Below are 27,131 nucleotides of genomic sequence, written 5' to 3'. Positions count from 1 at the left end.
GAGAGGGAGGATTTTAACCTAAGCCCAAAGATTACTCAAGAGTGGTGAGGAAACTGAGGCAGAGAATTATGTACAGGTATGTGTATTATTTTGTACAGAGCTGTTTATGTCCTGTACTATCTAAAGCAAAAGTGGTGTGGGTTTTTTGGGGGTTTTTTTTGGAGGGAATCCTTAGAGTGTCTCTTTGCTTTATTGTCATGTGTCCTTGAAGAAGTAACTATAAACCCAGTGTGGCCACCAGCCTGGAGATCTGGGAAGGGCTGTGATTAAGCTGCTGTGGGGTTGTTGCGATTAGGACTGGTCCTGGGGGCCAACGGCAGCTGGACTGTGAGGGCCCCATTCCTGTTAAGGGGTGATGGACAGTGTTAGTGCCCAGGAAATGTGCTAAAGAAGAGATAGTATGACAGCCTACTACTGAAGTGCAAAGAAGTTTAAGAGCACATGGGCCTAGTGTATGAGGCCCAAATGCAGCGGCCTAGTGAGTGTCCAGCCAAGGGGAGTTCTACTTGGCCTGCCTGTGACAAGTACCACGCTAAAATCTTGAGGACAGGATCAGTATGTTGTTATCTTGAGTTACCCAAATTAATATGCAGGTTAATAAAAGATGCACATTTCTGGAGGGAGTACTAAAACTGTTGTAATGCTAAATGTTTTTTGGACCTAACAAGAAAATAAGAGGCTTTTAACATGAATCCTAAGAAGGAAGTGTAGCAAAAGAAATGAGGATAAAGAAACTGAAGAAAATCTAGTGATTGCAATATGTGACTTGAGATGGTCCCAAGGTACAAAATATTTGAAGCTATGCAAGAAGTCCTCACAATTTCAGTGCAATTTTTGGGCCAAACTCTGACCATTGAAAACGGAAGTAAATCCTTTACACTGGCACATATTATGATGTTTTTTTAATCACGTCTCTGTGCCCAAATACAAGCTGCAGAAGCCAGGATAGCTCCCCCTTGCTTGACACACAACCTGTACCATTTTTGATAAATGCTTCTATAAAATTGTAGTTTTGTGTGTATATTCAAGGTAGAGTGAATTTAGCCACCTGATTGGAAGTACAGTGCAGAAAAGAACTCACTGTACACACCTTTACATTTGTTCTTAGTTCTAACATCAGCATTGCTTAAAATAGCTGTGAGATGGAAGTACATTTTACTATTGATATGCAAATAAGCTCACCAAACATCCCACTTGCTTCCACAGTCTGTATGTCCTCTTCTAGCCACACAAGTAGCTTTTTACACTGGAGCTGCAGTATTCACAGTGCGTAATCCTCTTTAGCAAGACAGGTCTGAGCTAAATGTGCTAGTTTTCAACTGCACTCAGAGCTTCTTTAGATCTTTGAAATCCAGCCTCGCTTTACACTAATTAATAGATTATAAACTTTATGAGATGAATCTCACACTGCCACAGTTTTAAATGGCCTCTACTCTGCTTAGCTGCTTGAATGCCAATAATTTATTCAGTGGGAGAATACAGCAAGCCATAGATAAATAATTAAAGCTGCAGAAGAGCTTGCAATATGTCGCTACCAAATTTTAATTTCAGTGTGTGGATTATCTGCTACTTGTGTCTTCTAAATACATATTCTGTTTAGCATTTGCATCATTTAACTCTAGTATATATTATACTGCATTAGCTTCAAGTTTAGTTATTTTTCCTAAAATTTTTGTTTGCTGTGTTAAAATAAAATCCTAATATCTCATCACTCATCTATACTAATTATCACACTGTCTGGTGTGGCACATGACCATGAGTAGCAGCCTCAGGGCAGACATCCCAGATTTGTGGTATGTTCTGTGATTAGATTTCACCAACCCAGTAACAAATGTAAACTCCTAAAGCCCTCCACCCCAGAGTCCAAACTGATGGCATGAGTTCATGCATAGGGGTCTCCTTCCGGGAGGGAGTTAAGAATGCAATCAACCGGGCCTCTGTCCTTTGATAGTACACAATGCCTCATTTGCCTTCAGTGGGCCATCTTGTATGAAGGATGAGCACTTTACATTATGATTAGATTCTTTTCCTGATTGAGTTACACAATTACAGAGGTTTACAAATCAAACACTCACCAATGGCTATAGAGGTTGTAAGTGAGATCAATACATGCAGCATTTTACAAGCATTTCATAAAGTCTAAATTCTTTCTTATCAACTTAACATCTAATATCTATTTTGCTAATGCTGATACACAGAGAAGCAGGACTGGTTTCCAGCCATGCCTTTTTAAATGTTCAGTGAGGCCTGGGGCCTTGGCGTGAGCTGGCACCTGGTGTGCCATCATCACACTAATTAATTAATGTTTGGCTCTGGTCAGTAGCATACACTGATGGTACTTGCTGATGTACTTCCACAATTGGCATTATCTTACAGTTGGAGAGCTAAATAGTGCAATTGTGGTTTCTTCATTAGCTCCCTTTGTCACCTCTTCCTAGTCTTGTAGCCCATTCACGCTGCCCCCCCCCCCATGTTTACAATAGTTTCCCATTTCCCATCTGCTAAGTTACTACTTCTTTCCCCAAACCCTCTTTAAAGCTACTTTAAAACCACTACTTCTAGGAATTCTTCCTAACTTGTTCCCCTGACAATTCTGTCTCTCCATATACCTCACTGAACCCTTGTCCCAGGTCTTGTCTTGTCTGTCTCTAGTGCAGGACATTTTGAAGAGCTTGCAGGTGATGTTTGTAAAATGCCATATACATTTACAATGCTGTATTAATGATTAATATGCTCAAAATTAATGTCATTTCTCACAAATTTATGAATCCTTATAAGATACTTATGCTTTTTGTTTGCCATCTCATCATGTTGGCTCTCACCTTGTAATGTACTTTCCAGTTTGCTGAAAGCATGATAATGAGGCATGCGTAATTGAAATGAAAATCTCTTTAGAGCTCCTTCTGATTGACTATACTGTGAAGCATAATCAAGGACTTCTGAAATTACACAAAAGTACACATGATGATGCACAGCAAAAATCGGTGGCTCTGCATGAGTTGCTTAGTGGTTGACACACTGTCCTTACAATTGCTTTAATTATGAAAAAAATAGCAGGGATACACAACTGGGCACTGAAACCAAATCAGTAATCTTGCATATGCACCAGAAAGGAACTTTGTGAATGAAATAAAATGAAAGTGCTAGATGTTGGAAGCCTTTTGTTCTGGAAATGGTCTCCAAATGAGCAGTTTAAAACCTGCAAGAACAAAGAAATTTTCACATTCTAGTTATACCTACTGCAAACAGAAGTGCTATCCCTGCTGATATCAATATTTATGCACTTATCTTGCAGATTGAAGATATTCTCCCCTAACTTTTGAGAGAGTGATTTCTGGACATTAAAGTAATTACTTTCTGACTATATGCATAATTCCATAAACATCTATGATGTCCTTTCCAAGGGCAAATTTCCTTTGTTTATTAGAGCACAGTTGAACATAGTATACTTTACCCCTCAAAATTATGTAATCTTATAGACTGTATTACAGAGACATATACTAAAAATGGACAATTATTAACAAATATTTCATCCCCAAAGCTGTGTTAAAAGAATGGGAAGATTGCAAAGTCAAGCTCTGATGAATTAAATGCCAGCATTTGGGTTGCCTGAACAACCTTAATTTGGCACCTTTGTGTATGTGCATTATGATCACATACTATTTGTTCCACAGGACACCTGTCTCTTTCAACGGAATAGGACAGAGAGTGCTCACCGAATGTGTGGTTATTTAAATGCTTCCTTTTATCTTCATCATTCATTGTGCCTCCCCGCCCCCCAATGTCTTATTTACTGCACACCACTGAAACCTTGGACTACAATATTAATTTCCTTATGGGCTTTTCTATGCTGCTGTCATCATAATATCTGGTTGCTTCAAAAGCATGAATGGGTTTATCTTCACAACACATCTGTGAGGTGAGGTGCTATTTATTATCCTTTTTTTCCACAGGCAGAACTGAGGCATAGAGAGATTAAGGCCAAATTTGTCAAATGTCACCTAATTTTGGAGGCTCCGTTTGAGAAGGCTATGGCCTGACTTTTTTCCCCGGAGTATTGTATAGCATTTCACATGTTCAGAGCAGAACTCCCATTGACTTCTGCAAATCTTTGACTTTCCTGGGTATCTGGCAGTTGAATCTTGCCCATATGGTCAGGGTTCAGCTGATTGCCATATTTGGGGTTGGGAAGGAATTTTCCTCCAGGGTAGATTGGAAGAGGCCCTGGAGGTTTTTCGCCTTCCTCTGTAGCATGGGGCACAGGTCACTTGCTGGAGGATTCTCTGCTCCTTGAAGTCTTTAAACCACGATTTGAAGACTTCAATAGCTCAGACATAGGTGAGAGGTTTTTCGCAGGAGTGGGTGCGTGAGATTCTGTGGCCTGCATTGTGCAGGAGGTCAGACTAGATGATCATAATGGTCCCTTCTGACCTTAATATCTATGAATCTATGAAATCAGTGCTCAGCACTTCTGCGAATCAGACCCCAGGTGTCTCAATTTGGGTAATCAGTATGAGGATCACATAGTAGCCACAGGTGAAAAGGTTAGTTTAAGTGATTTATCCAGCATCGTATGGGAATTCTGTGACAGAGGCAGGGATGGAATCCAATTTTCTAGCATAGCACTCAACTGCCTTTAGCACAAGACCATCCCAACTGCTGCAACTGAGGAGAGGCCCTACAGATAACAGGCTCATTCACTTCACAACTCTGGTTGGTCCCCAGGGCACAGACTGTCTTGTGGACTGAATCAGGCAGAGGTCCTGTGGAAAGAATAGTGTGATCATGTAATTACAGACTGTATCATAATGCCTACACACAAGGGAGATGAATTAAAGTTGCATGGGCAACCTTAATACTGACTTATTCTAACTTGTGGGGTTTTTTCCCCAATATTAGCATTCTTTTTAAATGGTTTTATTCTGGGATGTAACTTCCGGGGTTTTTTAATGCAAACTGAAAAACCAGAAATCCACCACATGAAACCATGCTGCTCCCCACCTTGGGTTATCAGCAGAGTTGAGATGTCTAGATCCACAGTACAATCCTCTGTTGCTTGAGCTAGCGGAGTAACTGTTAGCAATAGAAATTTATCTTCTGTGTGGACCGGCTGAAAAAGGAGTAGAGACACACACTTTGCCTATTGGGTTTTACAGCTATTTGGTGGCCAGCATAGAAATACCAAGACCCTGGAATCCTAGGTTCAATTTCAGGTCTATAGAGGAATGTTACAAACCATTCTGCTACCAACCCCACTTTCCCTGTCCCATTCTGTCCCTGTCATTCCCCTCTCCAACTCCTGTCTCCTCCCCCCCGCCTTCTTCTATCCTTCCACTCCTTCCTTTCTCTGCCCCCTGCCCGTTTTCCTCAGGTCAGCTCCTATCCTCTCCTCCCTGTCTGTTGTGGCTCTCTTCCCCACTCCATGTGCTCCTTCTTCTAACCTCCCTTCCCTAGACTCCTATCCTCCCCCCCAACCTCGTATATTCCATCTTACTCCATTTAGTCTTTGCCTGTCTGCATTCCAATCAGGTTGCCTCCTCTTTCTCCTCGAAGCTACATAGGCACCTGAATGGGGGTAGAGGGGAGGGAAGAAGAGAGGGGAAAGAACTGAGTACAGTAGAAATGGCATGAGAATAGCCCCCTGCAACTGAAAGGAGCAATTTCCGGAAAAGTGCTGCTCAACCCCAGCAGCTGGGAGATGATGGAGTGTGCTCTGTGCAGGTGGAACCTTCTGAGAATTTAGATGCCAAACTCTAACAAGCCTCTACTAAATACGTGCCAACTGATATTTTTTTCAGAGGTTCATAACTTGGTCAGCTTTGGTCAAATCTTCATGTGGATGGCAAAAGACTAATCCTTGACACAAAGGCACCTCCTTGCTTAATTTAAGTCCCTGCTCCAAAGCTTTGAGGGGATAGAGGTTCTCAACTAAATTCTTATAAAACATAATTAACATGGACAAAGCAACGTATTATTCTTTAACCTGTTCTCGGAAATGGCTGAACCACTGTCGGTGTAACTTTAAAAAAAAATCACCTGGAGGCAAGCAACTGGCATGGTAAATTCCAGCTAGAACAGTTTACACAACTGAAAACAGGGTCTCAAGTGGAAAGTGTTGAGCAACATTAAATATAGGTGCTGCTACCTTAAACATTTTCTGCTCGCTCTACACTGAGCAATAGAGTTTTGTAAGTTTACCTCATCCCTGAAGGTTTTCAAATATTAGGTATTTCTGGGTTGAATTTTGTCCCCTGTATTGTTAAATACATGTAATTCTTGTGTGAAAGGTTGGGAGGCAAGGGCTGTAACCAGTCTGAAGATGGCATATAGCTTTAACTTTAATTGAATATAGATCTGTCTGTTAGAGACACTAGTTGAAAGCTTCAGATATGGACATCTTCAAAGCTTTACAACGAGTTATAAATTTCGGTTCTAAACTTTGCATCTCAGTCCTACCTCTAGCTCTTCTGCTGCCTCAGTGCCTTCAGGAGCTTTGGCAATGGCTAGGAACATATTGGGTAAGATTTCATCCACACAAGGCTGAAGAAATGCACTGGGGTATAAAATTATCTGGAGGAATAGAGGAAGATTGTGCCTGGCCCTTCATTCGAGGGTGTTGTGCTGTCTTTTTCCGGCAAGGTTCAGAGTATCAGGGTCCTACTATTTCTGTATGGTTTCATGATATGCATTTGGCAGAGGTGGCCTCTCATTCCTTTTTTCCATTTGAGACCAGCCATAATACAACAACCTTTCTCCCAGGTGCAGACATTGCACTGTGACCATGCTTTTGTCATCTCCATGTTACTTTTTGTAGCTACTATAGTAATGCATCTGGCGCAGAATATAATATCCCACTGACATACTGTACCCCATGTTCATCATTTTCATGACTGATATATTCTGTACAAAGTATGCCTCATGAGGTATCATTTGAAATAACATAATCTGCTGAACATCATTGTCTTGTTAAAATGTGTGTACAGCTATGAGATTTTACGATGTTTATAACTGAAATATATTGTAATTCTGTGAAACGCCAATAGACTAGCTCCTCAGACACAACAAGGGACTGACCACAGGTGTTAGAAAACTGTTAACTGCTGAAACAATCATTTGCCAGCAGGACAGACTGAAAAAAAATTTACTTGTCATGCCTGGTCTCAGCCAGGATGCACCCATTCCGCTTGGAGCCTGGCTTCCCCAGACTCCCCTCCAAGCACAGCTGCTGCCCAGAGGCTCCCGGTGCCCTGCTACACCTCTGACTCCCCAGTACTTCTGGCAGGCCCCCTCCACCTCGGTACTGCCGGGAAGCTCTCAGATTCAGTACTGCCCCCCTGACTGCCTGGTTCCCTGCTGCCAGGAGCCTGGCTGCTCTCCCCCTCCCACCCCGGTCTCTTGGTTTGGCTTGCCACCACATCCAGGCTCCTGGTTGCAAGCTCCATGCCCAGAGTCTGGGTGGCTCCCAGGTTCCTGGCACCACCGATAATAGGAGGGTAGTGTGGACATGACCCACCACAGTAATTATTATTGTGGCTGTAAGTCGCCCCAACATAGGTCAACTTCAGATTCTAAAGTAGACATGCCCTAAGAATGGAGAGCTCACAACACACAAATTAACTCCCCCTCAATCTCTGCTCACAGTAGCTACAATGTTTGAAAGAACAAAGGAAGCTTTTAGAACCAGAGGTTCTACCTGGAAGCCTTTTCAGCTAGTATATACTGCTGTAAGCTTTTGGATGAGGGGAAAAAATGTTTTGTTTTGTTTTCAAGGTCACTTAGCTTGGTAAAATTGAGGAATTAGCTTGCCTGTTTATCCTTTTATTTTTTTAACCAATTTTGACCTTTATTCCTCACCACTTATAATCACTTCAAATCTATCTTAAACTTCTTTGACTGTTTTTTCTCAACCAGTGTGTTTTGACTGAAGTGTTTCAGAAATCTCTACTCAGGTCAACCAGGCTAGTGCATATTCATTTCCAGTTGTTGCAATGATGGATTATGTATGAGCTTGTGCCAACCGGTGGGCTGCTGAAAAGTACAATTTGCACATTTCTGGGGGTAAAGACTGGGACTGAGGAGTATGCGGGTGTTACCATGTATCTATTCATGAAAAGCTGGGTATAGCATTTATGTATTCAGCTGGGAGTGACTTTGCATGTTGGTGGCTGTGAGTTCACTAGCAAGCAATGTAAAAGGTATCCCAGGCTGGAGAGGTAAGGTACACAGCAGTTCAAGTTGCACACTGGAGAATGTCTCACCCACCTCCTGAGTGGGGTGGGCTAAAGTGGATACAAAATACATGTGCCATGCTCGCAAGAGGCTATGCAGTTGCATTTACAAATTGCTTGTGATAATTTTTTTTAAAAATCCCACAATGTCTGGGTAATCCAGTTTTCTAAGAGATTACCTTTCTCCCTGGGCCCACTGTGGCAGCTGAGGTTCACTATGCTGTCCTGGACAGCACAACCTGGGGCAGCAGAGCATTATCAGTTCCATCCCCCTGCCTTTGAATTTACAAATCATGCTGATTTGAGTTACAAATCATGCTGCAAGGATTTCTCATTCAGTCAGGCTTTACAATGAATATTCCTCTGACTGCATGGCTTGAATTAGGCAATTTTATATAGAAGGATGTGACATTGTGAGTCATCTAATGCCATATTAAAGTATATCATCTTTTGTGTTAGGAGCTAAATAAGATAATTGTTTCTTAATGGGTACTAAGTCATAAACTGGATTCAAAAAGCATAATAGCCATAAAAGCGAAATGTGCAGTGGCTTTGCGCCAAATCTGATGTTTTTCTAAAAGATCTGATGGAAATCCTGCAGCATCTTCTACGTCCAAAGGCAGATGTGTACCTCTTGATAAAGGCTAGAAACTTCAGAGCAGTCAATGCATAAAGTATTTGATATTACAAATAAAAGTGTGAAAGCACACCATGCTACTTGTAAAATGGTGGTAATGTTCAAACAGCTTAAGGACTAAACTCTACATTTGTTAATAATGCATAGCCCCATGTAATTCAGTTCCAGTAACTGCTGGTTATAGTGTCCAGATAAGTGACCTGATCTTACGGGACCTTTACAGACAGAATTTTTGCTTTCAGAATCCTGGAGAGTTTACAAGATGGAGCTCATGATTTTGATCTGTTGTGGTGAGTGAGTGGATTGCCTTCAAGGCTCAATCGTCCAAGATGATGAGCACTTTTGTAGCTGTCATTGCAAGGTATTTACATGCCAGATAGGCTAAACATTTGTATGCCCCTTCACGGGTCGACCATCATTCCAGAGGGCATACTTCCATGCTGATGATGCTTGTTAAAAAATAATGTGTTAATTAAATTTGTGACTGAACTCCTTGGGGGAGAATTGTATGTCTCCTGCTCTGTTTTACCCACATTCTGCCTTATATTTCATGTTATGGCAGTCTCGGATGATGACTGAACACATGTTGTTCATTTTAAGAACGCTTTCACTGCAGATTTGACAAAACACAAAGAAGGTACCAACATGAGATTTCTAAAAATAGCTGCAGCACTCGACCCAAGGTTTAAGAATTTGAAGTACCTTCCAAAACCTGAGAGGGACGAGGTGTGGAGCATGCTTTCAGAAATCTTAAAAGACCAACACTGTGATGTGGAAACTACAGGACCCAAATCACCAAAAAAGAAAATCAACTTTCTGTTGGTGGTATCTGACTCAGATGATGAAAATGAACATGCGTCGGATCATTATTGAGCAGAACCCATCATCAGCATGGACACGTTCTCTGGAATGGTGGTTAAACATGAAGGAACATATGAATCTTTAGTGCATCTGATATGTAAATATCTTGCAATGCTAGCTACAACAGTGCCATGTGAACGTCTGTTCTCACTTTCAGGTGACTTTGTAAACAAGAAGCAGGCAGCATTATCTCCTGCAAATTGTAACCAACCTTGTTTGTCTGAGTGATTGGCTGAGCAAGAAGTAGGACTGAGTGGACTTGTAGGCTCTAAAGTTTTACATTGTTTTGTTTTTCAGTACAGTCATTTTTGTACATAGTTCTACATTTGTAAGTTCAACTTTCATGACAAAGAGATTGCACTACAGTACTTGTAATGGGGGCATTGAAAAATACTATTTTCTTTGTTTTTTACAGTGTAAATATATGTAGTCAAAATAAGTATAAAGTGAGCACTGTACCCTTTGTATTCTGTGTTGTAATTGAAATCAATATATTTGAAAATATAGAAAACATCCAAAATATTTAAATAAATGATATTCTATTGTTTAGCAGAACAATTAATCACAATTATTTTTTAATCATTTGATTAATCATGATTAATTTGACAACCCTAATTCTATTATTTATCATGAGTGTATATATACCACTTATCACAAAGGTCAATAGCTACTTTAATCTACTGCTAAAAACAGTTAGGTTGCATACATGCTGAAGGTGCTCAGCACTTTGCAGTATCTTTAAATGGTGAAGTCACTACTCCAAAGCCTTTAAACTAAGGTACTGGTCCTGCAAGCTGATGCATGCAGGCAGATAATTTCTCAAAGTTTTGCATGTACTCAAGTACTGACCACCTTTGAGATTTATTGATGAAAAGTGCTGGTATAAGAGCTAGGTAGCTTGGCGAGATTGGGACCTAAATTTTAGACAAGATGTGATAAAGTGGCAATGCAGAATGAATGAGGAAGGAGAATAAGGGTAAAAAAAATAGTAGGCTGTCACTTTAGGCCGCTATGTGCACTTTAGCATTAAAAGTTTGTTGGTACAGGCATTTAATTTACTTATTTCAATTATTTATTTGCTTTTGTATTAAAAATTCAGGGACATAACTTCAGGGTGCCAGAGGCAACATTAAAGATCTAAGAAGAGCTGCTGGTTCTAGGTACTGGAGGAATTGGGTTTGCATTTTCTAGCCAAATCCTTGACTTGCCCAGGGTCAGTGTCAGATGCTACTTTCCTGTCAAAGACAGTGTGCATGTGTGATGGTTCTTTGACTCTAGGGAACTGCAAAGGCCTTCAGTGTCTGACTGCCAGGACCTTAAATTGGCCATATATGTCAATGAAATAATGGGAAATGTTGAAATAATAATGTTGCACCATTCTATAGGCCTACAGAGGGAAGGAGAAAGAAAGGGTGTGTGTATCTGTTTGATGCCAAAGCCTAGCAAATGTCAGCTGTATTAAGGTAAGGAACAACTGAGGTCTTCTGAAAACAGGATGTTACTTTGGTTTAATAATTGTTTCCTCCCATGTGCTCTATGCAGGCAGTGCTTTTCCCTGGTTTCCAAACTCAAAGAGCTTTCATGATGACTGTTCAAACTCTTCTGGGGAGATACTCATGCAAATATAAAATTGCATGGGTATTCACAACATTTTCTCGATACACACATTCTGCAAGCAAATGTACATTCATATTAATACTTGAAAAGAAGCTGGGTATAGGGCTGTGAATATAAAGCAAATTCACACGAATGAATTATGTTTATGAATATGTTTTTGTTTTGTTTGAAATTTTGCCTACTTGGCATATAAGCAGATTCCTTAATATAGAAAGAAACAGTGCTATGATCATATACCATAATTCCCATTAATAGTAATGGAAGTTCAATTAATTATGGTAAGAGTGAATCCTAAAAAAAAATTGTTTCCTCAATATTTTGTACCACACTGTGTTTTCAGAAAATTATTGACACTATTAAAATACAGTATTCAAAATTGTCTATAGAAGTTCTAATTTGATGCTGAAAAAGCAATAAGCTGATGGTTTGGCATTCAACAATATTCTATAATTTGTTTCTATTGTGCACCCATAGAGCACTTTAAAATGCTTCACTGAAAGCCTTAATAGAAGCTAAATAAAACAGAAGGTCTCTGGATAGATAGACAGAGAAGAGATGACTCTGAAGGGGAACAATAGAGGAGCGGCGCAAGAGCTAACAGTCTTCAACTGTGAAGAATCACAGGGAAAAGGCAGAGGTAAAGACTGGAGAAGTGAATTGAATAAGTGAAGTTAGAGAGGTAGGATAAAATAAGTTCTAACATTTTTAGATTGCTAGGACTACAACTTTGAATTGGATTTTGGCATGGACAGGTGTTTACTAATGTAATACACATACTGCTCAATAGCCACAACCAAAATATCAGACACAATCTGGAAACAAGACAAACTATAAAACCAGTACTTCAGGATCTGTAAAATGAGTTGTGATGCTGTTCTATTTTCATTTTCCATTGCTATAGTAGGATACTTAAATGGTACTGTGCTAGCCTCAATTACATGATTCGGCACATTTAATAGTACTCTGGCACGTCTCAAACCTGTCATAATGCGGAGTAGTTGAGAATATACTATGGTCCCATTTTTCTGGAATGATAGTGTGGCCTACTTTCCATGTTCTAGACCCCAAGATTAGGAAATCAGGATTCAGGACTCCCATAACAAAGTTAATGGCAGCAAAAAAGACAAGAATGAATTTAAAGCATGACTACGAATTCCAGCAGAGGTAAGATTAAAAATAAGAGCAAACTCTGACAATATTTAAGACTTGAACAGGAGAGATGTAATAATGGGAAAGGATGATCTGAGTTAAGAAGAATGTTGGCAAATTCAGACACTTTTATTGAAAACACCTTGTGTGGCTCTTTCTGCTTGTTATGGTTTTCACCAAAAAAAAATTAATCCTGGTGCCGAAATTAAAGTAATTAATCAGAGGTTAATTATGTATCATCAGATTGTCTGTTAATTTGTATAATGTCATTGTTCTGCATGAGTTCATTCCAAAGCTCTGGCAGTTAGCATATTTTTCCTATTTCATATAATGACATAGCTGCAAAAGTGGAGCTTATTTATAGAGTTGGTATCCTCCACTCTTAATGTGTTTGTTTTGCTTTTAAGAACTAGATATATTAACTCTATTAAATGCACTTAGAGGTGAAAATCAGTGTGCATCCAATAACAATATTTAGTTTTAGTCTGTTAAAGAGTAGAAAAAAACAATGTTTAGTCTTTTGTACATATATTTTTACCTATTTTATACAATCTTATATCTGCTGAGTGTTTCTTTATTATTTACCACCTGGTTTTGAGTCTTTACAGTTCAGTTAAAGAACCTGTATATTTCATTAATAGTCTATGAGATGTTTTTATATGTACACTCGTGAATTTTTATCTTCAGTTATTACAGGTGGGGCTGGTAGTTTTGCCTCTTAAGGTTAGTTGACACTTCCCATTATAAGGCTCTGGTTTTGGTTGCATATATCTTTGCCAAACTTTAACTGTTCACTCTGAAATTTTCCATGCTGGGTGTCAGCATTACGCTCAACTTTTTTTCTGAATTTTCCTCCAAAATCATTCAGCCGTTTCTGAGAACAAGGCTAGGGAAAACATCACTGCTTTGCCAATATGAAAAAGATTCTAGTAACCTTTTCTTTGCACAGGTCTATGCCCCCTATGCTTTGAAGCAGAGACTTGAAATTTGGCAAGGTCTCTCACCAAAAGCTCTTAAGCAAATTAAGCAGTCTGGGATAAGAGGGAAGGTACATTCATTGATCTGTATCTGGTTAAGACAGGAAACTAAAGGATAGAGATAAATGGTCAGTTTTCAGAATGGAGAGAGGTAAATAGTGGTGTTCTCCAGGGATCTATACTGGGATCTGTGCTATTCAACATACTCATAAATGATCTGGAAAAAAAGGGTAAACTGAGGTAGCAAAGTATGCAGATAATACAAAATTACTCAAGAAAGTTAAGTAATCTGATGAGGTTCAAAAAGGATAAGTGCAGGGTCCTGAACTTAGGACGGAAGAATCCAATGCACCGCTACAGACTAGGGACCGAATGGCTAGGCAGCAGTTCGGCGGAAAAGGACCTAGGGGTGACAGTGGACGAGAAGCTGGATATGAGTCAACAGTGTGCCCTTGTTGCCAAGAAGGCCAATGGCATTTTGGGCTGTATAAGTAGGGGCATAGCCAGCAGATCGAGGGACGTGATCGTTCTCCTCTATTCGACATTGGTGAGGCCTCATCTGGAGTACTGTGTCCAGTTTTGGGCCCCACACTACAAGAAGGATGTGGAAAAATTGGAGAGAGTCCAGCGAAGGGCAACAAAAATTATTAGGGGTCTGGAACACATGATTTATGAGGAGAGGCTGAGGGAACTGGGATTGTTTAGTCTGCAGAAGAGAAGAATGAGGGGGGATTTGATAGCAGCTTTCAACTACCTGAGAGGTGGTTCCAAAGAGGATGGTTCTAGACTGTTCTCAGTGGTAGAAGATGACAGGACAAGCAGTAATGGTCTCAAGTTGCAGTGGGGAAGGTTTAGGTTGGATATTAGGAAAAACTTTTTCACTAGGAGGGTGGTGAAACACTGGAATGCGTTACCTAGGGAGGTGGTAGAATCTCCTTCCTTAGAGGTTTTTAAGGTCAGGCTTGACAAAGCCCTGGCTGGGATGATTTAATTGGGGATCGGTCCTGCTTTGAGCAGGGGGTTGGACTAGATGACCTCCTGAGGTCCCTTCCAACCCTGATATTCTATGATTCTAAGTCCAAAGCTGACTGCAAAGAGTTACAAAGGGATCTCACAAAACTGGGTGACTGGCAACAAAATGGCAGATGAAATTCAATGTTGATAAATACAAACTAACGGCATGTTGGAAAACATAATCCCAAGTATAGATACAAAATGATGGGATCTAAATTAGCTGGTACGACTCAGGAAAGATCTTGGAGTCATTGCGGATAGTTCTCTGCAAACATCCGCACATTGTGCAACAGCAGTCAAAAAAAAAAAGAAAAAAAGAAAGCTATATTAGGAACAATTAGAATATAGGTAATAAAACAGAAAATATCATAATGCTACTATATAAATCCATGGTACGTCCATGCCTTGAATACTGCATGCAGATCTGGTCGCCCATCTCAAGAAAGATATATTAAAAATGTAAGAGGTACAGAGAAGGGGAAGAAAACTTATTCAGGGTACAGAACAACTTCCATATGATAAAAAAAAAAGACTGGACCACTCAGCTTGGAAAAGAGACAACTAAGGGGGGATATCATAGAGGTCAATAAAAACATGCATGCTGTGGAGAAAGTGAATAAGGAAGTGTTACTTACCCTTAGCATAACACATGAACAAAGAGTCACCCAATGAAATCAACAGGCAGCAGGTTTAAAACAAGCAAAAGAAGTACTTCTTCACTTCTTCTTCGTCAGCCTGTGGAACTTATTGCCAGAGGATGTTGTGAAGGCCAAAACTATATCTGGGTTCAAAAAAGAATTAGATAAATTAATGGAGGATAGGTCCATCAATGTATATCAGCCACTATGATCAGGGATGCAACTCCATGCTCTGGGTGTCCCTGCCTCTGACTGCCAGGTGCTGGGACTGGATGGCAGGGAATGGATCACTTCATGATTGCCCTGTTCTGTTCATTCCCTTTGAGTCATCTGGCATTGTCCAGAGTTAGAAGACAGGATACTGGACTAGATGAACTCCTGGTGATTGGTGTTGACCATTATGTTCCCAGTAATAGATGCAGCCAACTGCTTTGGGATGGGCTATGGTTGAGAGCACCAGAGCTGAAAGCTTGGATCATGTCTCTGTTGTAATGACTTCCCCTCCCCACACAGGCACTCGGCCTGGCTGGTCGAAGTCTGATGGTGGGGGAAGAAAGGTTGTTGCTGAAGCTGGGTGGGGATGGGAGGCTGGGACTTGTTGGGCAAGGAGATTAGGACTGGGAGAAAGGGAGGAGACACTGATTGGGCCCAGGAGTTGGTGAGGGAAATGAGGGGGTGGGTGCTGGCACAGGGACTAGGTGTCAGTTGATGGAGGATGAGAGGGGAAGGACACTGAGATAGGATGAGGAGCTGGGGGGAGGGAGAGTGAGACTGTCTGAATAAAGAGATTGGGATGAGGGAAACAGGGCAGGAGGAGACAAAACAGATATGGCTGTCAAGGAGTTAGTGTGCCAGGGAGAACTGGGACTGGCTGGACAGAGACTGAGATGCAGAACTAGGGAGAGAGTGTTGGTAGAGCTGAGCCAAGAACAATAACTGTTTCCTGGAGGATTTTGAATTTTGAAAATTTTTGTTCTAATTTGGAATGAAAAAAATTCCAAAATTCTTTATGAAACAGAAATCCAGATTTTTTTTTAATTGTAACAATTTATTTTGTTAGATTCAAAACAAACTTCTGTCTGGTATGGCTATGGGTAGCCAGGAAGCCCAGAGAGCCAGACTCCCTGATTCCTGGGCCATGGCTTCCCTATTGCCTGATTCATGGAAGTGGGGCAGCCTAGGGAGGATGGTTCCCAGGGAATAAATGTGCGTGTGTGAACTTAGGGGAAAAAAATGTGCTAGTTTCTGTTTCCCCACTGTCATTCTTTCATGGTAGGTTAGATGATCCCATGCTTCATACTGTAATCATATTACATAAAAACTTCTCACCATTTAATTAATGAACCCTTATGTAAATACATTAGATGGGTGTGAAAACCAAATGAAGATTGTATTCATATTGCCAATGAATACTGAGTTCCAGATGATGAACACATCAGTATGCTCTAAATGTTCATAGTGGTCTGGTCTAGCAGGCATGCTACAGATTTACTATCTTTGACATTTTTTTCCTATGATGTTAAATGACATTTCAGTTTTTTCCAATAGACTTGTCAATATTTCTGCTTGAAACTAAAATACCAACATCAGGTACTGCCACTGAGTGCCACTTAAAAATACATTGTTGTATATATTAACATTTTGTCTTCATTTACGGTCTAGATCATGTACTGGAAAATGCTTTGTATTCAGGTGCTTCATGTTTTACCGTCTACTGTATCCTCTCCATTTGATACAGTGATAAGAGGTAATTACATTACCAATATGCCATTTCAACTCATTTGTAACAAATAAGAAAAAAGGTATTAAGCAGCAACAAGAGATCATCCTGAGAGATGGCCTTTAAGAAGGTTAATTTGCTATCTACAAAGCCCTACATTAAAATTAATGGGAGTCTTTCCATTGACTTCAGTGGGTTTTGGATGAGGCCCTAAATGTTTTAACTTCAGAGTTTTGCATGACTGAAATAAAGCACACCAAATGCCTAAGTAGACTGGTATTCAACAGCATAAGCACTGGGACCTGAGTTGTACTGAACTGTCAGGATAGCTGAATGGAGTGCACTCTGGACATCTCAAAAAGGAGCATTGTGTTTTCCCCTCTAGCATGTGTTGCTGACCTTAAAAAGTGTTAAGGGCCTACCCAGGCTCCCAGGCATTATAGGTTAGGGAATTTTCAGTATGTTTGTTATTTATAACGTATTTTTTGTGGGCCTCTTGAATTATCTCAGACAAGGTGGGTGAGGTAATATCTTTTATTGAACCAACTTCTGTTAGTGAAAGAGACAAGTTTTCGAGATACACAGAGTTCTTCAGGTTTTAAATGACAGTAAGAATCGATTATAAGAATGGTGACAATACTAGCATGCTACATCAATGTATGTCCCAACCTTAGTAAGAAAAATGTCATATAATATTGTTTCTTTGGAGAAGGTTCAATGTGAAGGCCAATTGTGAGTGCCTCTTACTCTAAGGTTGCATAGGGCAGGGATCAACAAGTAAGACTTGTTCAGCCTCTAGGAAAAGCAATGAAAGAGGAGCATGGCTTCACCCTCCCCCCATCCTCAATGAGGGTGAGTAGGATTCCAAAAAGGATTAGACATTTAAATGGATAACAAGAGTATCCAGAGTTTATAATAATTAGAGTTTTGGAAGGGATATAAATACTGATGATTCGGGGTGAGAGGAAGATCTAGTGATTAGGGTGCTAACTTGGGACACCTAGGTTCAAATTTCCAGTGTGACTTGAGGTAAGTCGCTTAGTACCACTGTGCCTCCCTTCTCAATCTGTAAAATGGGGATAATACTTCCTTGGTGGCGTGTGAATACATACATTAAAGTATGAGTCTAAGACACTGTGATAATGTGGGTAGGGGACATATAAGTAGCATAGATAAGGGGGATATCTTCTTTACCCCTACAGTTAGGCAGTTAGGGGATTTTTTGCTTGTGGGAGGGGAAGTTGCATCTTCCTCTGAAGCATCTTGTACTCATTGCTATCAGGGACAGAATATTGGACTAGTTGGATCACTGATCAGAAACTGTATGGCAATTCCTATTCCAAGCTGTTGCCTATCTCCGCAGCCATAAGATTCTGTGGAAAGGGTGATTAGTCAGGGAGAAAGCATAATTCATGGAAAAAATAGTGTCATTATTAGTTTATCTCCACACCTCCCAACTAGCTTTTTTCCTGAGTCAGTTCATCGGGGTAAACTGAACTCTTAACTGAGTGGATAAGTTAAGGAAAGGACCACACTTGAATGTGTCAGAGCCTTCTGTTGCAATAAATACAAAGTTAAAATCCAAACCAAAATTCCTTCTGACAAAAGCTGCAGCCTGTGTCAGGAGTGAAAGTTAAATAAAAGATGGATGTCTGAAACCAAAATGGCATTTCAGCCTCTCGGACACAATGTCATTTTTGCTGTGTGGTCTGTAAGTAAAAGCACAGACATCCCTGCCCCAGAGAAAATGTCTGTTCTTCAAGAACACACTTTTTTCAAATTGTACAAAAGACTTAGGTAAGGTCAGGAAAAAGTCACAATCACAAAACCTTATTGTGAAGACCCTGATTGGGCATAATGTTTCCTGCTTTGAATTCCCTCAGTGACAGCATAGATTAATACAAAGAAAACATGCCAATGGGGAAAATAGATTACTATTATTGTAAGGAAATAAGATTTTTAAAAAGTAAACAAATAGAGTTGAAAGGCTATATTCATTTGATATGGGCTACTATACTAGCACTGGATGGAACCCCAAAGATAAAATAAGAACATACTTAACCTGTTGGCTAAAACTGAAAATGAATCTTCTTATTTGGGTTTCAGAATAGCAGCCGTGTTAGTCTGTATTCGCAAAAAGAAAAGGAGTACTTGTGGCACCTTAGAGACTAACTAATTTATTTGAGCATAAGTTTCGTGAGCTACAGCTCACTTCATCGGATGCATTCAGTGGAAAATACAGTGAGGAGATTTATATACACTCAGAACATGAAAAAATGAGTGTTATCATAGACACTGTAAGGAGAGTGATCACTTAAGATGAGCTATTACCAGCAGGAGAGTGGGGGGTGGGGAGGAGAAAACCTTTTGTAGTGATAATCAAAGTGGGCCATTTCCAGCAGTTAACAGGAACATCTGAGGAACAATGGGGTGTGTGTGTGGGGGGGTGGAATAAACATGGGGAAATAGTTTTACTTTGTGTAATGACACATCCACTCCCAGTCTCTATTCAAGCCTAAGTTAATTGTATCCAGTTTGCAAATTAATTCCAATTCAGCAGTCTCTCCTTGGAGTCTGTTTTTGAAGTCTTTTTGTTGTAATAGCTCATCTTAAGTGATCACTCTCCTTACAGTGTGTATGATAACACCCATTTTTTCATGCTGTGTGTGTATATAAATCTCCTCACTGTATTTTCCACTGAATGTATCCGATAAAGTGAGCCGTAGCTCACGAAAGCTTATGCTCAAATAAATTGGTTAGTCTCTAAGATGCCACTAGTACTCCTTTTCTTCTTAGTTGGGTTTCTTTGTTTTGGAGAACTGGGAAACAGGCATTTTTTTTCCTTATATTTATACCTGTCCTTGTTCTTTTGAGGATTAGAAGAAGAAATGCCTAAATAAAACAAGGCCTGTTCTCATATGTAATTCCATTTTAACTGGAAATATTAAATAATCTCACAGAATAAACGATTCTTATGTCATTTCCAGTCCAATGCTGCAGACTCAAGAACTCTGGATAGTTTGGAGAATTTCAGCTGCTCTTCACACCTAGAGGTTTCCTATCACTATTCCTGCACACACATCCACCAGTACAAACACTATCACTGACCACTACACAAACAGCTATTATGTCTACATTTATGTATTCATCCCACAATTCTGATTCATGAAATGCATAAAGAACTCTCATACTCTGCTTTTATTCATACAAATACTGTACAAAGCTTGGATGCTGGTATAACAAACCATCCAAAAACCAAAGCTACTGTAACAATTCCAGACTAAACACCATGCACACGGAACAATCTTTTTTCCCCTGAGCAAAATCATTCCGTACAAGCCTTTTAAGATAAATCTCATTAGACACAAAGCTCGCTTATGAAAAATCCTAAATCTTATGCAAGATAATAAAACTGTCCCGTATGTGAGAACGTCAATTGTTGTTGTAACAAACCATTACAGTTAGTAATACAGAGCACATGTGTATCTAAACCCACTTATACAAGCAATGCTCTGTGTAAATCATAGTTTCAATTCTCCATATGTTATATAGAGTAGTGATTACAGATAGAACAAGGCATGTACAACACTAACAAAGCCACAGCGACAGTGTTAAAATTGCTATGCCCGTGGTCAGCAAGAAACTGTTTAATTGGTGGTGGTGGGGAGGGGACATGTGTGTGAGTGAAGAACTGGGTGTTAAGGTTGATGTGACTTATATAACTCTAGCTTTCCCTTTCTTCACTTCCTACACTTAACTTTAACATAGATTTTATTGGAGGAGGGAAGTGGAGATGTAGAGGATGAATACCCTCCATTTTAAAAGGGATCCAGTGTTAACCTTTTCAAACATCACAATGGTAGTTTGGATCTGGGCATACAGGGGAAAGTACCAGGAGGGAGTCCAGGGGTGTGAAACTGTCTTGGAGCCATGCTCTCCAGTCTCAGTTTACATGTCTGATGGGATTTCCAAAAGCTCTCAGCATTGGTCTAACTCTTTTCCCAGTGAAGTCAGCTGGCCAAACTTTTTGAAAACCCATCCTTCAAGTTTTTGCATAACAGTAGTGCTGTACGTTCTGACTTCTCTCATGCCATCCTATCACCCCACACCTTTCCTGTATCTCACCATGTTTCCTAAACCTCTTCTACGCCTACTTTTAGACTGCTGTTCTGGGAGCACTGTTCTCCAGTCCAGGTTTATATGTAAATATTTTATGTACATAAAATATGCCACATAAACCTTGAAAACAGTGCTCCCTGGCCCCAACACGTCCTAAACCCTTCGCTGCCGTTCCTTTATACTCCACCAACCTCCTTTCTTCCCCTTTCCAAGCATCCCTTTTTCTTGCCAATCCAGAATACCTCCATTATGAGAATGAGAATATATCTTCCATACTGGATTCATGACTGCACCATCCCACACAGTCTCCTCTCTTCCCATGACTCTTTCCAATGACTCAGTCCATCAGCTGCTGTGGCACAATTTGGCACCAGGTCAGTGTATCGTATAAATGTATTCTGGTTTACATGCAAAAAACACCTCTTCAGAACTTTGTATTCTACACCTAATCTGTCACCTGATTTACTAGTAACATTTCTCCCTGTCTTAGGAACAAAACTATTCTGGAATTTATAGCTCAAGCCATTTTGAACATATAAGGTGTGAATTAAGTTAGAAAAATCTTTAAATTAAAGGAGAGGGAAACTTTGAAAACACATTGGTCCAGTGTGTAGGCTAGTGTATTTTGCCATAGTCCCATTCATGGAGCTATGCCTTGTTTGCATCAGCTGAGAGCTAGTCCTCCATCTTAAAAACTCCTTGTGGGGCACTTCTGTGACATTTTGAAGAAAAAATTCTAAACTGGGATGCAATATAATGTGAAATTTTGAGGAGAATTTCTTACATTTCTCTTTGGGGGGTGGCTGGGGGGCGCAGTGGTAGATAGCATGGGGACAGTTGAAAATCAGACTTTAATTGAACTATTATCTAATTATAGAGAGCCTGAGTCCCCTCTACAATGCTGTTGAGCTCACTAATTACACATAGTGTGTTGAGCTGTTTTCTTAATCCCGCCACTATTTTTATTTTGCAAAGATGAGCTATTCCTTTTTTTATGTAAACTGAATGATTCTCCCACTCTGGATGAATCATCCAAAACAAATACTTTCTACTACAGTTCTTCTCAAATGTGTGCAGTCATCGTGTTACAGTAACTTGTGTTTTAATTTATAAAATAACTATCTGCAGACAAGTCCAAGAATATAACAGGTGGATTTAATTCTCAGATGCTTGGATATAGGGTTGTGCAGACCCTACAAGCTCAGTTTTGAGATTTTCACAATGGACCAGTCACATCTGCTGAGCAAGAGGGTGGATTCAAACTGAATTGTTTGCCAAGATGTGCTGCAAACTGAGTTCAAACCCAGGCTCATAAAAATTATTTTTCATTGCAAATGTTCATGCAACCCTTGTTAGTAGTCTTCTGCAAGATGGAACAGATTAGGTCAGATGCTCAGCTGGTATAAATTGACAGCTCCATTGGCTTCACATCAGCTGAGGTTTGGTCCTGGGTGGTGTTAGTTCTAGTTGCACTGATGCTGATGGCCCAGTGGCTAGGGCACTAGTTTAGCACTTGGGAAGCCTTGGTTCAAGACTGTATCTTGCCAGTCTTCCTATATGACCTTGGGCAAGTCACTTGATCTCTGTGCCCTATCTATAAAATGGGGATAATAGTACCTCATAGGGGTGTTGTAAGGGATAAATGCTTAACATGATTGTCAGGCACTCAGGTAAGGATGGGGGGTATATAAGTACCTAAAAGAGACCAATATAGCATCTCTCAACTTAAAGGATCCTAACAGCGGACTGCAAACTTCAGTTCTGAATAAAAATCACTTCATCATTGAGCAGTACCTACTACTGAGGTGGAGGATGTTATATACAGCACTACATAATATCAGATAGTGGAAACTTGGCCAAGGAGACTGGGGCTAATCACATCTTGGGTTTTTTTGCTTTAAGTCATGGGATCATTACTGCCCATTTGTCACCTTGCAGTCTCATCTGAAAGGCACAGTAAACCTAGAGTTGGTGCGGGAAAATGTTGACAGAATTTTATAAATAATTCTAGAAACTTTTCATTGATGATAAACATTTGGACACTTATGTTTAATTCTAAGTGTTTTATTTGGATTTACTGTCAGACACATGAAGGGTGCCCTGCTAAAAAGGGATGCAGTAGCACCACCTGACTCGAAGTAAGAATACCAGCCAAATGCCTCCAGGCTTTGTTCAGTGGCTTTCAGTGCCTCCACTAAAAAATTATTCCAGTACCCCTTCCTGCTGGGATTTAAAATGGTAATTATTGCTGTTTAGATTGTTAGTGCCAAAAATGTGCTCCGCATGCTTTCATATGTTCAAGAAAACATATTCCCAAAGAGTTTATAATCTACAATAATGGCATTTAATAATATTTCTCTTTTCTGAAGTTTTATGACCCTTGATGGTTCTGGAGGCCTTAATGATATGCCTAAAATAAATTAAACTAGATGCTCAGAAATAGACTTTAATCTTTGGAGAAGTTAAATATTGAAAGGCTTTTGTCAAAGCTCAGGATATATATATTATAAGCCAGTACTGTCTTTAATATTTTATTAATGTTTGTATTGTTAGGCAAAAAGATTATTTTCCCCAAGAATCAGGCAAGCCCAGACAATACTGAAGAGGGGAGGAGTGGTAGATACGCTGGAGGGGAGGGATAGGATACAGAAGGACCTAGACAAATTGGAGGATTGGGCCAAAAGAAATCTGATGAGGTTCAATAAGGATAAGTGCAGGGTCCTGCACTTAGGACGGAAGAACCCAATGCACAGCTACAGACTAGGGACCGAATGGCTAGGCAGCAGTTCTGCGGAAAAGGACCTAGGGGTGACAGTGGACGAGAAGCTGGATATGAGTCAGCAGTGTGCCCTTGTTGCCAAGAAGGCCAATGGCATTTTGGGATGTATAAGTAGGGGCATAGCGAGCAGATCGACGGACGTGATCGTTCCCCTCTATTCGACATTGGTGAGGCCTCATCTGGAGTACTGTGTCCAGTTTTGGGCCCCACACTTCAAGAAGGATGTGGATAAATTGGAGAGAGTCCAGCGAAGGGCAACAAAAATGATTAGGGGACTGGAACACATGAGTTATGAGGAGAGGCTGAGGGAGCTGGGATTGTTTAGACTGCAGAAGAGAAGAATGAGGGGGGATTTGATAGCTGCTTTCAACTACCTGAAAGGGGGTTCCAAAGAGGATGGCTCTAGACTGTTCTCAATGGTAGCAGATGACAGAACGAGGAGTAATGGTCTCAAGTTGCAGTGGGGGAGGTTTAGATTGGATATTAGGAAAAACTTTTTCACTAAGAGGGTGGTGAAACACTGGAATGCGTTACCTAGGGAGGTGGTAGAATCTCCTTCCTTAGAGGTTTTTAAGGTCAGGCTTGACAAAGCCCTGGCTGGGATGATTTAACTGGGAATTGGTCCTGCTTTGAGCAGGGGGTTGGACTAGATGACCTTCTGGGGTCCCTTCCAACCCTGATATTCTATGATTCTATGATTCTATGATAGGGGTTACTCACGGTACCGGGAAGACCTACAAGCATCTTCAAAGATATGGTGCCAAAGTGACCAGTTATACACATTCTCTTATCAATTCATTTGCATTTATCTGTACATACAGAGACAGACATTGTTACAAGTCAAGAGAGAACCCTAAACAAAGATAAAAATAAGAACAGCACGTATGAATAGAGGTGAACCTATTGCATCAAGCATCTATGGCTACCTTGCGGGAGAAGGAGGTCGGGGGGTGGGATGAGTGCTTACAGACATCCAGTGGGTTGTGAAGGGAGGGTTAGCATTGTTCTAAGAACTGCGTTACTGGGTGGGCATTGACCATATAAGCTGAGCTAAGTTATCAGGTATTGACAGAAACTATGTCCTTGCTTCTCAGCAGTTTCTGGCTTTTCTGATGGCTGAATTTTAACTCCTTCCTGACAGTATGAAGAAAAGAAAATCTACAGGTTGTGGCAAATGACCTTAACATTGTGTTTTGCAGTCTTTTATTACCTTTACTTAATATTCACAGGTTATGACTTATGATAGCTAATGTTCTCATGGTATTTATTTGTCATGGGATGTTATTAAGTCTGGATTTAAATGATGCACGGGCATTCATTGCTTTGATCTTTATTCATATGCCCTCCGTTTAGACATAATGAACATAAAAAACCCTCAAGCTTTTTGGTACTGGAGGAGGGGTTTGATAGAAATTGTCATCTGTACTTTCCACAATTCTTTATCTCCCTCATAAAACAATGTTAGCAAGATTAAAGTTGTCCCTGAGAAGGGATAAGGATATGTGGTCTCTTCTTCAATCACTTATATGCTCTACACGGGATCACAGATTTTCATGTAATCTAAAATATGCCATGAAGTACAGTAGGACCTCAAAAAGAAAAGGAGGACTTGTGGCACCTTAGAGACTAACCAATTTATTAGAGCATAAGCTTTCGTGAGCTACAGCGAATTACTCACACCAGAGTTACGAACGGACTGGTCTACCACACACCTCATTTGGAACTGGAAGTATGCAATCAGGCAGCGGGGGTGGGGGGAGCAAATATAGTTCAGTTCTGTGTTAAATGTAAACTACTAAATAAAAAGGAATTTTTTTAAAAAATTGACAAGGAAATTGACTCTGTGCTTGGTTCATTTAAATTAAGATGGTTAAAAGCAGCATTTTTCTTGTGCATAGTAAAGTTTCAAAGCTGTCTTAAGTCAATGTTCAGTTGTAAACTTTTGAAAGAACCATAACATTTTGCTCAGAGTCATGAACAACTTCCATTCCCGAGGTGTTTGAAACTCTGAGGTTCTAAAAGTGGGTCCCGTGTCTACCTCTACCCCTCAAAAGCTACCTGCCTGCTGAATGTTAACTACTTCAAGTTATCTTCCAGATTAATTGTATCAAACTCTTTAGGTCATTTGTTACAGACAACTTTTTGTTGGTTTTTTAATTTAATTAATACAGCAAAATCGTTATCTAGGATCAAACTTTCTCTCCATGTCTATTAGACTACTCATGGACTTTCAGTGCACATTGAAGTATCAAAATATGGTTTGCTAATATTAGACCCAGTCCTAAAATCTTTATGTGGGTAAATAATATGCAAAACTGCATCTGTGTGGGTTCAAACAGATTTAGTGCATAAGCTTAAAACTACAACTCTTCCAATTTATACAAGCATTTTTAAATGTATTGTGAGAAAACCAATTGTTTTCCCTTCATTATTAGTCAAGCTTTTGATTATTAAAATTAAGATTCTAAACATCCAATTTTCTTCTTGATGTTTTTGCTGTTTAGTTTTTTTGTCCTCATTTTAGAGAGGAAAATCAGTGGAGTCAGTGGAGTTTCCCAGTCAGGCTGATTTCCCTCCCCCTCCACCCCAAAGGGCCACACGTTGGGCATCTAGCTTCTTTGTTCCTCAAAAATCTGTCTGACATTCAATGTTTGGATCACCACAGAAATATTCATTTGTTTAGAATACTAATTTCGTTAGACTTCTCATTTTAATTCATGGAAACAATTTAACCGCCTTTAATTTAATCACCATTAGTTCTTCAAAACGCAAGTTTTGTCAAGTTGCATTCCTCTTAGCCTTGTTTCACTCCAAATTAACTACCTCTCTTCCCATTCTTTAAGTGGAAAGGATTCCTGTAATTCAATTTATAACAAAATACCAATTGAACCACATCTTCCTCCTACTACTTACTAGGAACTGGGTATAGTCATCAATCATTCTTTGCAGTCATTTTTCAGCATTGCATTTCAATACCAGTTGAGAAAATGTTTAAACAGATGTATCTACTGTAGTGACAGGCAAACCTCAAATGACTTGGAATTTACATTCAGGTAAGTTCCAAAAGTCTGCATGTTTGTTTGAACTATTTGGACCTCTTTAGTCTGTAAAGCTGAGTAAAGGAAAACTATGGGAAGGTTTTCTTATGATGTTTTGAAACTTAAGCAGCTAACAAGAGCCAGAAAGTATGGAAGTGTTTGAGAAGCTCATTTTTTAAAGTTCCAAGTTTGGTTAAATTTTCGATCAGACTAAGGATTATTTCACCCTTTCCTAGTCCTAGGTGTGTTACCATCATTTTAGAACCCAGTGTAGTAGTAATTTAACTGTTTTTTTAGGCGGTGTCAGGAATAAATTAATGGGGACAAAGCTTTTTTTGTCTGATAAAAGCACTC

General features: G+C 39.9%; 1 protein-coding gene and 1 long non-coding RNA gene across 2 annotated transcripts in view; one reads left to right on the top strand and one right to left on the bottom strand.

The window, feature by feature from the left end:
- The window catches only part of LOC311517284, a 34,396-nt gene extending 31,440 nt beyond the window's left edge, over positions 1-2,956 (bottom strand). The window contains exon 1 of the long non-coding RNA XR_014710653.1: positions 2,823-2,956. This is a non-coding gene — a long non-coding RNA (uncharacterized lncRNA). The remainder of the gene's footprint in view (positions 1-2,822) is intronic.
- The window catches only part of SNTG1 (syntrophin gamma 1), a 516,894-nt gene that overhangs the window by 171,025 nt on the left and 318,738 nt on the right, over positions 1-27,131 (top strand). The window lies entirely within an intron of this gene.

This window comes from Lepidochelys olivacea (assembly GCF_965140295.1).
Source record: "Lepidochelys olivacea isolate rLepOli2 genome assembly, chromosome: 2".
NCBI lineage: Eukaryota > Metazoa > Chordata > Testudines > Cheloniidae > Lepidochelys > Lepidochelys olivacea.
This window is presented reverse-complemented; position numbering and strand designations above follow the sequence as displayed.